Source organism: Talpa occidentalis, unplaced genomic scaffold (assembly GCF_014898055.3).
Source record: "Talpa occidentalis isolate TD23 unplaced genomic scaffold, MPIMG_talOcc4v2.1 talOcc4.7, whole genome shotgun sequence".
In the NCBI taxonomy this organism is placed as follows: domain Eukaryota; kingdom Metazoa; phylum Chordata; class Mammalia; order Eulipotyphla; family Talpidae; genus Talpa; species Talpa occidentalis.
In genome coordinates this window covers 49,317,385-49,328,218 of record NW_023605083.1, presented here as the reverse complement: position 1 = coordinate 49,328,218, position 10,834 = coordinate 49,317,385, and the positions used below count along the sequence as shown (strand labels likewise).

At 38.7% G+C, this 10,834-nt stretch overlaps 1 long non-coding RNA gene across 1 annotated transcript in view; it reads left to right on the top strand.

The window, feature by feature from the left end:
- The first annotated feature begins 626 nt into the window (after positions 1-626).
- Positions 627-10,834, top strand: part of LOC129144888 (uncharacterized) — a 19,865-nt gene continuing 9,657 nt past the window's right edge. The window contains exons 1-2 of the long non-coding RNA XR_008549689.1: positions 627-654; positions 5,224-5,301. This is a non-coding gene — a long non-coding RNA (uncharacterized LOC129144888). The remainder of the gene's footprint in view (positions 655-5,223; positions 5,302-10,834) is intronic.

Sequence of the window (10,834 nt, the reverse complement as noted above, 5' to 3'; positions counted from 1 at the left end):
CACACACACCTCTGACCTGCATCCCAGTCTTGTATGTATAAATAAATAAGTAAACAAACAAACAAACAAACATAATGGAGATTATGAAATGTAGGAAACATTTTGTAGTCATCACTTTCATTTAAACATTTTTCTCCATCAATTAAAAGCTCTTCATAAAAATCATTTCTAATGGCTACCCAACTGTTAATCATTTAAATGAGCTCCTACAATCTGAGGGTGACTTCTAATCTTAGGGTGACATCAAGGAAGGTGTGGTTTCAGTAAACAGGCCCAAAGGAAGATGGGCTGGCCTGAGCAGAAACATACTAGTTTTAATTGCTTTAGTCATGTCCTTCCTTCTTTGCAAAGCCGTTTACACCCTAGCTGTTGGCTACCTTGGTGATTTCTTGCTCCCTAATGCGCTCTCTTAGTAGTTCTAAAATCTCCTGGTCACACTCTGTTCTGAAGGGATTCTGAAGCATTTCTAATGAAGGCTCCTTTGGTTTCTATCACCCAGGAGCTGAATGTAATAAGCTGCAGTGGCCCCGGGCTTGCAGGAGATGGGATCCTGCTCCTCGCTGGGGCCCTTTGCAGCAGTTTGTCGGCTGTGGACATAAGTTGGTCTGGGGCTACCGATGTGGGCGTGCTGGCGCTCATACAAGGAGCTTCAAGGTAATGCAACAAAAGTGATCCCGTTATTCTGCCAATTAACGCATTGATTAAAAAAATTGTTAAAATAACAACTAACATGTCTTGTTATAATACATAAGACACTGTTTTGAGTGCTTTTTTAAAAAGATTTATTTATTTATACAAGAACCGGGGTACAGGCCAGAGGCGTGGGAGGGTGAGAGGATTCACCAGAGACAGAGCGGGGAACAGAACAGGGAGACTGATGAAATACACTGCCGAGGGGAGCAGCGGGCATGACAGTAGAAGTCTGCCATGCTATGTGGGACCCTCGATGGCCGGCGGGGATCGAACCTCAGCGCTGTGCTCAACTGCCTGCACCACCAGGAACGGCCTTATTTTGAGTGCTTTGTTGGCATTATTTTAATCCCTAGAACAACTCTATGAAGTAGAGTTATTACTTTCCACATTTTGCTGATTAGAGAACTTAGGCACAGTGAGGTTAAGTAACTCGCCTGATCTCACACATCTAGTAAGTTAGTGGAGACTGTGCTGGAACCAAGACAATGGGGTTTCAGAGTCTGTTGCCCTCTGTCCCATAGCTGTTTCCTGCAGAAAGAACAGAAAGAAACATTGAGGATGTTTTTATCTGAGTTTGTTTTGCTCTATGAGAGTCATCATTTCTATAATCAGCCCTCTTAGCTTCAGGTCACAACCAGGAGCAGCAAGTTCTAGATGGAAGAGTCCCAAACTGACATCAGAATACTTTAAGTCCAGGTAGTTTATATTTTAAGCTTTGATGTCATATCATCTATCATAACTACTCAATTTTGCCTCTATAGCAGCCTTAGACAATGTGTAAATAAATGAACACAGTTTTGTTCCACTATTACAACTTTATTGACAAAATAAGGTGACAGAGTGCATGTGACCTAAGGGTTGGTTTGCTGACCCCTAGTCTAGGGAGTTGCCTCTTGAAAGGTTATGGATAACAACTTTTTTGAGAATCAGATGAAAGCAATGGACTCCCTACCCATAATGAGCTTCATGTGCTTGTATGTATAAACACATACATAAAACCTTTTGCACACACTAAAGCATATGTATATATGTATATATTCAATATTATAGCGATCAACTGGTAAATGTGTATTCATGATATATTTACATATATTGACATATTACTTTGAAGATTTGTTCGCTTTAGAAAATTAGAACAAAATAGTCTTTACAAGTACTTTATTTGTAATACTTGCATAAATATTTTTCATGCAAAAATTAATTCTATCTTCCGCAAACTGAAATAATTTAAAATTGTGTAATTGAAGCATAGAGCAAAATTTAATCTACTCCAAAACAATTCTAATATAAAGGCTGTTTCTGAATGCAAGTATCATCTTTAACTTCACAAGGGAGTAACTTTTATTCTGATGGCAGCAAAAGCTGAAGAAGAAAAGCTCAGATTTAGATGTGTAAAAAGAATCAGGATTGTAATAGGTTTCTTTATCAGAGCCACTGATAAATTAAGGAATTCTGATTTATTTTTCCACTATCAAGGAACTCAAGATTTCTTGGAGGGTCTTAACCACCACTCTGTTTTCTGCTTTTATGAGTTTGGTTTTATTTGTTTGTTTTCATTTTTAAGTTCCACATATGGAATGAAATCATATGGTATTTGCCACTTAGCATAATGCCCTCAAGGTCCATCCATATTGTCACAAATGATAAGATTTCTATGCATATCCACATCTTTATCCATTCATCCATCGATGGATAGGTTGCTTCCACAACTTGGCTTTGTAAATAATGCAGCAATGAGCAGATGGAGGAGTTTCTGCAAATTTTCTGATTGTCTATCAAATTTTACTTTCAGATATATTCTTGTAATAGAAAGTTGGCCTAGTGCTTTATCAGCCAGGAAATGCCAGATTATGTTGTGGTAGTAAACAACCTCCAATTCTTGGTAGCTTAAAACAAGAAGATTTATTTCTTGTTCATGAGTCCATCTGGACTCCAGCCAACCACTTGATCATGCCACTCCAGGACTCACGCCAGGAGAATAGGCACTGACTGTGTGGAGCACTAGACGGAGCACTGACAACTGGCATGGCAGATGGGAGAATGTAGTGAAGCATTCACCAATTACATGCATTGTAAAGCAATTTATTACATTTCTTGGTCAAAACAACATGCTCCATGGAGTGGGGAACTGTCATCCTATCACATTTCTGGAAGGAAAGAGAAAGCCAAACATTTATGAACAGCCATCTTGTTATCACAAGTGACCTTCTCTAATCTCTTCTAAGAGTAGAATCATGGCCAAAGTGGTTTTAGTTTTCCACCTGCTTCTTTAACCGTCTGGTTCCTAGCTCTCATAGAAATTGATACTTACAATTCCAGGAGCAGACAAGGATTATTTCAGATTTTTAGGAGAATCCTTGATGTCAACATATGTCAAATACAGAAGACAATGAATCATTATGGCTTTTCCATTCAATAAAACAAAATCAGGTGTGTTCTTAGGCATCACAAATGTACTTTCTGTACACAGGGTCCATAAGAACTATCTGGGAAATACATTTGGTATCATTTTGAAGATATCAATGATGTAACTATCTTTCTAAAACACGAATCTATGATTGAGAGCGTCTACATGTATGTGTAACACATGAAAACCAAAAAGTGCTTGCACTGAGACATATCAGTATTTTATCCAGTTGCTTGTGTAAGGAGGATGGTGCCGCTGCCAACCCTCCATGGCATGCCCGCTGGGGAGGGAATTCTTCATTACCAGGACTAATTGCTCAGTTTTCATTTTTATTCAAAGCTACAATAGAGCACAATCATTTCTATGGCACACGACTCTATCAAGAGTCTTCCAATCATGCTTTTTAGTGCAAAAAGCTTCCTTACAGAAAGTTTTATGGTAGGACTTTATATTAAAATAATTGCAAGTTTTAGTAGAGCCCCAGCCTTTTAAAATCGAGCCTTGTTTTACAAAGAATCCTGCAGTTTTGTGAATGTCAAGTAAGATGCTTGTTCAGCTTTCCTGATTTTGTGTATCTAATGGGAAGAAATATATCATATGAAAAAAGCACTGTGGCTTACATGTTCTATATTATTTGGCAACAAATCTAAAGCAAAATCCTAGGTTACACTCACTATTATTTCATTTCTTTGTCAATTTCTGCTTGATGGTGAGCATAGAGAATCACCATAATAATCATGATGTCATTGCTTGTTTTTCTTAGTTTATCTTCATAGGAAGCTGTTCTTGATTTAACAGCAATGTGGTGATGATAGAAACTATGCTTTAAATGACAACATTCCACATGCAAAAGAATGAAGCTTGACTACTACCTTACACCATGCACAAAAACCAACTCAAAATGGATTAAAGAACTAGACAAGTGCAAACTGGTCCAACCACTATGGAAATCCATGTGGAGATTCCTCAACCTACTAAAGCTAGAGCTTCCATATGATCCAGTAATTCCACTCCTAGGTATTTACCCAAAGGACACAGAAACATTAATTCCAAAGAGCACCCGCACCCCTATGTTTATAGCAGCACTGTTTACAATGGCTAAGCTTTGGAAACAACCCAAATGCCCAAAAATAGATGACTGGATCAAGAAGATGTGGTACATATGCACCATGGAATATTACTCAGCATTCAAAAAGGATAAACACATGCAATTTGCAGCAACATGGATGGCGCTGGAAGGGATCATGCTCAGCAAAATAAGCCAGAAAGAAAAGGAAAAACACCGGATGATCTCACTCATAACAGGAATCTAGAAAATCTAACTAAGGGACCAGGAAAAAGAATAACTATAAGAAAGAAAAAAATCAAAATCAACAAACAACTATGAACCAGAGACACACTTTGGGGGGGGTGGGGAAAGGAGGGGTTAGGGGGCCTCCCCAGTGGCACAGTGGTTGAACTCTGGGTTGTGAAGCTGCCCACAGCTTCTGCAACACCGGTTCAATACCCGGCCACCAGGCGAGGGTCCCACTGGCCCACAGACCTCTCCTGCTGCCCACTGCTCCCCTCAGCAGTGTACTTCGTCAGTCTGCTTGTTCTGTTCCCCACTCTGGCTCTGGTGAATTCTCTCACTCTCTCATGCTTCTGACTGTACCCAGCACTTGCATAAATAAATAAAATAAAATATTAAAAAAAAAGAAAGGAGGGATTAGGGTCAAAATCAGGGGGTTGCAATTGTATGAGGAATATAAAAATTTAAAAAAAATTTTAAAAAATGATAACATTCCATACCCTTACACAATAGTGTTCTTTGGACAAGCCAAAGCCTTGATTAAACAACTTAAAATGAAAATATGCTCTTTGCAAAAACAGGAAAGAAATTGAAGAAATAAAGATAAATATATTATATTTATATAAAAATATATATTTGTGCTTGATTTACTAGGCCTCTTGTAAGTTGATCTTATAAACCAAAATTTAAGCATATTTCTTACCAGAAAAAAATTCCTCTTTAAATATTTTTGATGCTACTTGAATAACTAATGAACTGCAAATTTTTGTTAAGAAATCCTTCTTTTTAAATAAATACATTATTGATGTGTATTTTTTTGGTAAACTTTCAGCCTTCAAGGACTCGCCATTAATGGATGCCAGATTACAGACAAAGCCATTGCAGCTTTAGTTAGAAAGCATGGAAACAGGTAATAATGATAAATTTCATATTTTCATATATTTATGTATCACCTATTCACTTACAGAGTGAATTCTGATGACTTGTTTGTACTCTGTATCTGATGTTTTCATCAAACATCATTGGGGTAGGCATTACCGAGATTTGTCAGTTGAGTAAACTAAGGTTTGGAGACAGTGTGACCAGCTAATTGGCACACAGTAAATTAGAGAAGCTGAACCTCCCAGTTTTGAGCATAATGTTCTTTGTATAACAGCACAACTCAACAAAACATCTTGAAAACATTTCCTCTCTCTCCTTTTGTTCAGAACCTCAAAAATAATCACAAATAACTGAAGACTTGCCCCATCATGACTCAAAATCCACTATCTTCTTCTGAAGGTGTTAATAGCAAGTATTTATCTCACCTGTCTAGAAAGGTTGTCAAATAAATTTATGTTTAGCACCATCATTTTCTCACACGTTAGGGAGGAAGTTACCCACCCACTAGAGTAGGGTGACCAGCAGAGAAGGCACAAATGCCTCCAGATTTACAGGCTTGCATAGACTGATGATGTTTGACTTACATAACCTGGGGTGTCACCAAGCAGGGTATGAGAAGTCCTCAGGTAAAGTGACTTAGAGAGCATGTCTGGTCTCTCAGGGCAGCAGATGCTGTTCCTACATCCTGCAGGAAACATTTAGAAAGAAACTTCATGGAGGGCCTCCCCGGTGGCACAAGCTGTTGAGCGCTGGGCTGCGAAGCTGCCCACAGCCTCTACAGTGCCGGTTCGATCCCTGGCTGCCAGGGAGGGTCCCACATGGCGCGCAGACCTTGCCTGCCACCCTCTGCTTCCCTCAGCAGTGTACGTTGGTCCTTCTGCCTGTTCTGCTCCCCGCTCTGGAGGTGAATTCTCTCACCTCCTGCACTTCTGACTGTACCCAGTGCTTGTATAAATAAATAAATAAATCTTTAAAAAAAAAAAAAAAGAAAGAAACTTCATGGACAGTATATGGGCTTCTATATACCTAAGGAGAAGTGATTCAGAGGGTAACCATGTTTTATTCCTTCAATTTGAGCCATCTTCTTATTTGTGGACAATCCAAGGGTCAGGTGGATTTTGCCCAGTGTGGAGGCCAAGGTGCACTGGATTCTGTGCATAAATGACTCCTGGACAAACTGAACTTTTATCTTGGTCATTTGCTATAGAAAGAAGTTGCTTCCTTCTCTTCAACTTTATTTTTTTTAATATTTTTTTCACAATGGCATCTAGCTGAGAAGTTCTAATTGAATGTGTTTTAAACATGGCAAATGAAAACCCCAAGGTGAATTGAGAGTTTGGTTTATTCGCCAGACTTTATCTGAAATATCTTTACTTCAGTCAAATCTCTTCCTTACAATTTCATAAATCATGAAGCATAGGAATTAGTTTATATTGTGTTTTTAGAAAGAAAAACTGTAAGACTAGGTATTTGTTGATGACTGTCATTATTTCGGATGCCTTAGGCTTTCTATTTTACAAGGCAAAAAATCTTCTATTAAATGATCCAAGTAGTTGGTCAACTTGTTTTGAAGAAGTTGTATTGGATGGATTATAATTTGTTCACAGAATATCATTTTACCCATTGACATACTCCATATTTTTTTTCTCAAATCCTTACTTCTTTTTGAAGGCATTCATACAGTAGGAAAGAATGTGGGAATCATTTAGACCTGTTTATTAGTTCTGTGAATTTAAGAAAGTCATATACTTTCTGAGCTCCAGTTATTAAAGTATGGATCATAAAGATTATTAGGGGGAGCTGTTATGAAGATTAAGAGATAATGTATATAAAGCTCTTAGTAAATATGTTTAATACTTTAAAATACAATTGTGAGTAAACATGATTTTTGATTAATTTATAAGCATTCAGTGTCAGTACAGATCTGTGGATAATCAACAGCATACAAAAAGTAGCATATATGGACAGAAACATATTCTTTCCACTCTGGAAATTGATTCATTGGAATTAGAGGGCTTTGGCCTCTTGATGAACCCATAAAACCTTTTTACTGTCAGGGGAAAAAACATTCAATCTCATTGAGGATAGAGTATATAACATTGCATTGCAGAAGAAAATGAGATGGGCTAAAGCTTGCACAGTAGCAGAAATAACTATTTTTGATTAACAAATTGTCAGCATGGGGCACATTCCTTCAATTTTCAGCAATTTGAATTCCCAGCATTAATCAGCTTTTGTACAATGCCACCCACTGTTTGTATAGCAGCAAGGAAGGCGGTAATGAAAAATTGTAGAACTAGCATTAGATCAGAGATCATGCTGACTGGAGTGTTTTTATTTCAAGTGAAGAATTTTTTTTTATTATTTAGGAATTGGTCAAAACATGCCATGTCCTCATCAAATGACTTCTGTGAATGCTTTCTTTCAGGACAATAAATGGTGCTAATAAGTTGGCAGGCCTCCTGCCAAGCAGACCTTTGATATATGTTGTGTTGAACACATTAATATGAAATTAGAATTACAGAAACACAGGGAGTGCTCCCCCCTCATAATTGTCTTTTTCTGTAATGGAAAATAAATCAAACTATCATGTTGGTCCCAGGAAGTTTAAACCATTTATAAAGTAATGACTTTTGTTTTTATAAATTGGTTTAATTTATCCATTTCTTTATTGCTTATTAGTTTCCTACAATGCGCAAGGCACCGCAGGGACTAAACAGATGCACAGGAATGGCCCTGCTGTAAAAGAGCTCACAGTATCCACAAACACTCCATTGTTGGGCCACATGTTTTTACTTCCGCTATAGTAAATTTCTATGTGGAATTGAATAAATGTGCCAATAGTCTTATATAAATGTGGTAGTAGAGTGTTGGGCATCAAAGCAGGAGGTGAAGTCACTGGTTTCGAGAAAAGGGAAAGCTGGAGATATAAGGACATGACTGATATAAGGACATCATTTGAAATGGCCATTTTAGAGAGGTCACTGCATTGACCAGACAAATGTAATAGGTTGCTGATCATCTGTTTAAAATGTCAGTATATTGTGTGACTTACCTCAGTGCAAGGCCAGAGAACATGAGTAGCATGAAGGTGGTTCCTTATTATATCAGACAAGTGAGACAAACTTTGAAATACTGTCTAGATTATCACTGAATCGAATTTAAGCAGTAAAAGAATAAAATGAAGAAATTAAAAGGCTGATAGTAGAAATGAAAATAAAGAAGGCGATTATTTGGGGCCCCTCATGAGGCAAAAGAATGGTCATAGTGGGGATAGTTGGAAAAGTAGTTATAAACTGGAAGGAAAAGAGGTCAGGGTCTCAGTGAGAAATGGTTTATTTTGTAATTGCAAGGTATGACAAAGCCAAGGTCACACTAATGGGGAGTGGGTGACTCACAGAGCACGGAGAAGGTCAGAACTGATGTGAAGGTCAGAATCCAAGGTCAAGTTGTTAAGCGGATCCTCCTCTTGTCGCTGAAGTCACCCCGGATGTTGATAGCATGTGGGATAGAAAGGAAGACTGTGCCTTGTGCTGAAGGCCTTGTGCTGAAGACCTTGTGCCAAAGTCTTTCATGAATGGTGGTGATTGAGAGATAAGGGAAGTTGATATGTAACTACAAGAGTCATAAATGACATGAGAAAGGGGAGAGGCTGTCACTGTCATGGATGACATGAGGGGAGGTGGTAATTATTGATGTATGGTGATTGGGAGGACAGGAGACAAAAACCCCATAACCTAACTTGGATCTCCTTGACAGTAAGAGTACCAATGGTTTCCACAGGTGAGGAATGTGGAAAATTTTTGCATCAGCAGTAGAAGGATTAAGCAATGAAACATATAAATTCATAGTGGATCTAGTGTGTGGAGCACAGAGTTCAGCTCAAGGGTTTAGTTGAGTAGGGGAGGGATGGACTGGATAAAGGATCCAGAAATACCAGGAAGAGGTGGGGATGAAGGAGAGAGTGAATGGCCAAAGAACTATATTTAGAATCTTCCTGGTGAGTTTTTAGTTAATTAGTCTAGCCAATTTCTCTCAGATGACATTGATCCCAGCTGCTGCAATTTCTGCAGCTTGATCTTTTTTTTTTTTTTTTTTTTTTTAAAGATTTATTTATTTATTTATACAAGCACTGGGTACAGTCAGAAGCACAGGAGGGTGAGAGAATTCACCAGAGCCAGAGCAGGGAACAGAAGAGGCAGACTGATGAAATACACTGCTGAGGGGAGCAGCGGGCGGCAGGAGAGGTCTGCACGCCATGCAGGACCCTCCTCCAGTGGCCGGGGAGCAGCCAGGGATCGAACTGGCGCTGCAGAAGCTGCGGGCAGCTTCGCAACCCAGCACCCAACCACCGCGCCACCGGGGAGGTCCATCGGCAGCTTGATCTTGAGTGGTGTTCTTGTCGGCTTAAACCCTGCAGACAAGACATGGGATGATGTAAAATCCTTGTAGTTATTCACCCTTATAAACAAAAGCTCCTGGCTATGATTGTTTTCTGCATTTATATGCTACATCACACTCACTTGCCATAAATTGGCTGGGATCTATGATAATGCAATCATGCATTTTCATAGTGTTTACAGACTTTAGAACAATTTATAAGGTACTTTCAAGTGCATGATCCCATGTACCCATATAATGCTGTTGGCCTATTTTAATTTTTTTTTAATAAGTACGGAGCTTTTCCCTTATTGTTTATTTGCAATTCTGAGAAAGTTGGGCTGATAAAAGGGAGTTTTGTTTTGGGTTAATGCTTTCTGTTGTGTTAATTGATTTATCACGTGCAAACAAAATACATGTATATTAGGGGGACGAAGATTTGAAAATTAAGCTGGGGTGTGAGAGGCAAAGGTGTATACCTTGTTAATCTTCAGTGACCTTGGATGGGTGAACTTGAAACTAATTTTAGTAGGTAGGTCTTTTTTATGGGGGGGGGTAGAAGAACTGGGGTACAGACCAGAATTGTGGGGTAAGGGAGGGGGTAAGAGGAGTCACCCGAGACAAAGTGGGGAACAGAACAGGTGGATTTATTTTTTTTTTTTTTTTTTTTCTTGACTTGCTCTTTTTTTTTTTTTTTTTTTTTTTTTTTTAATAATAAATTTTATTGTTGTATTCCCCATACAATTGCAGCCCCCCCATTCTGACCCCAATCCCCCCCCCCCCCCCCCCCCCCCCCCTAAAAGTGTCTCTGGTTCATAGTTTTTGTTGATTTTGATTTTCACTTTCTTATAGTTATTCGTTTTCCTGGTCCCTTATTTAAGTTTTCTAGATTCCTGCTATGAGTGAGACCATCCGGTATTTTTCTTTTTCTTTTTGGCTTATTTCGCTGAGCATGATCCCTTCCAGCGCCATCCATGTTGCTGCAAATTGCATGTGTTTATCTTTTTTGAATGCTGAGTAATATTCCATGGTATATATGGACCACATCTTCTTGATCCAGTCATCTATTTTTGGGCATTTGGGTTGTTTCCAAAGCTTAGCTATTGTAAACAGTGCTGCTATAAACATAGGGGGCAGGTGTTCTTTGGAATTGATGTTTCTGTGTCCTTTGGGTAAATACC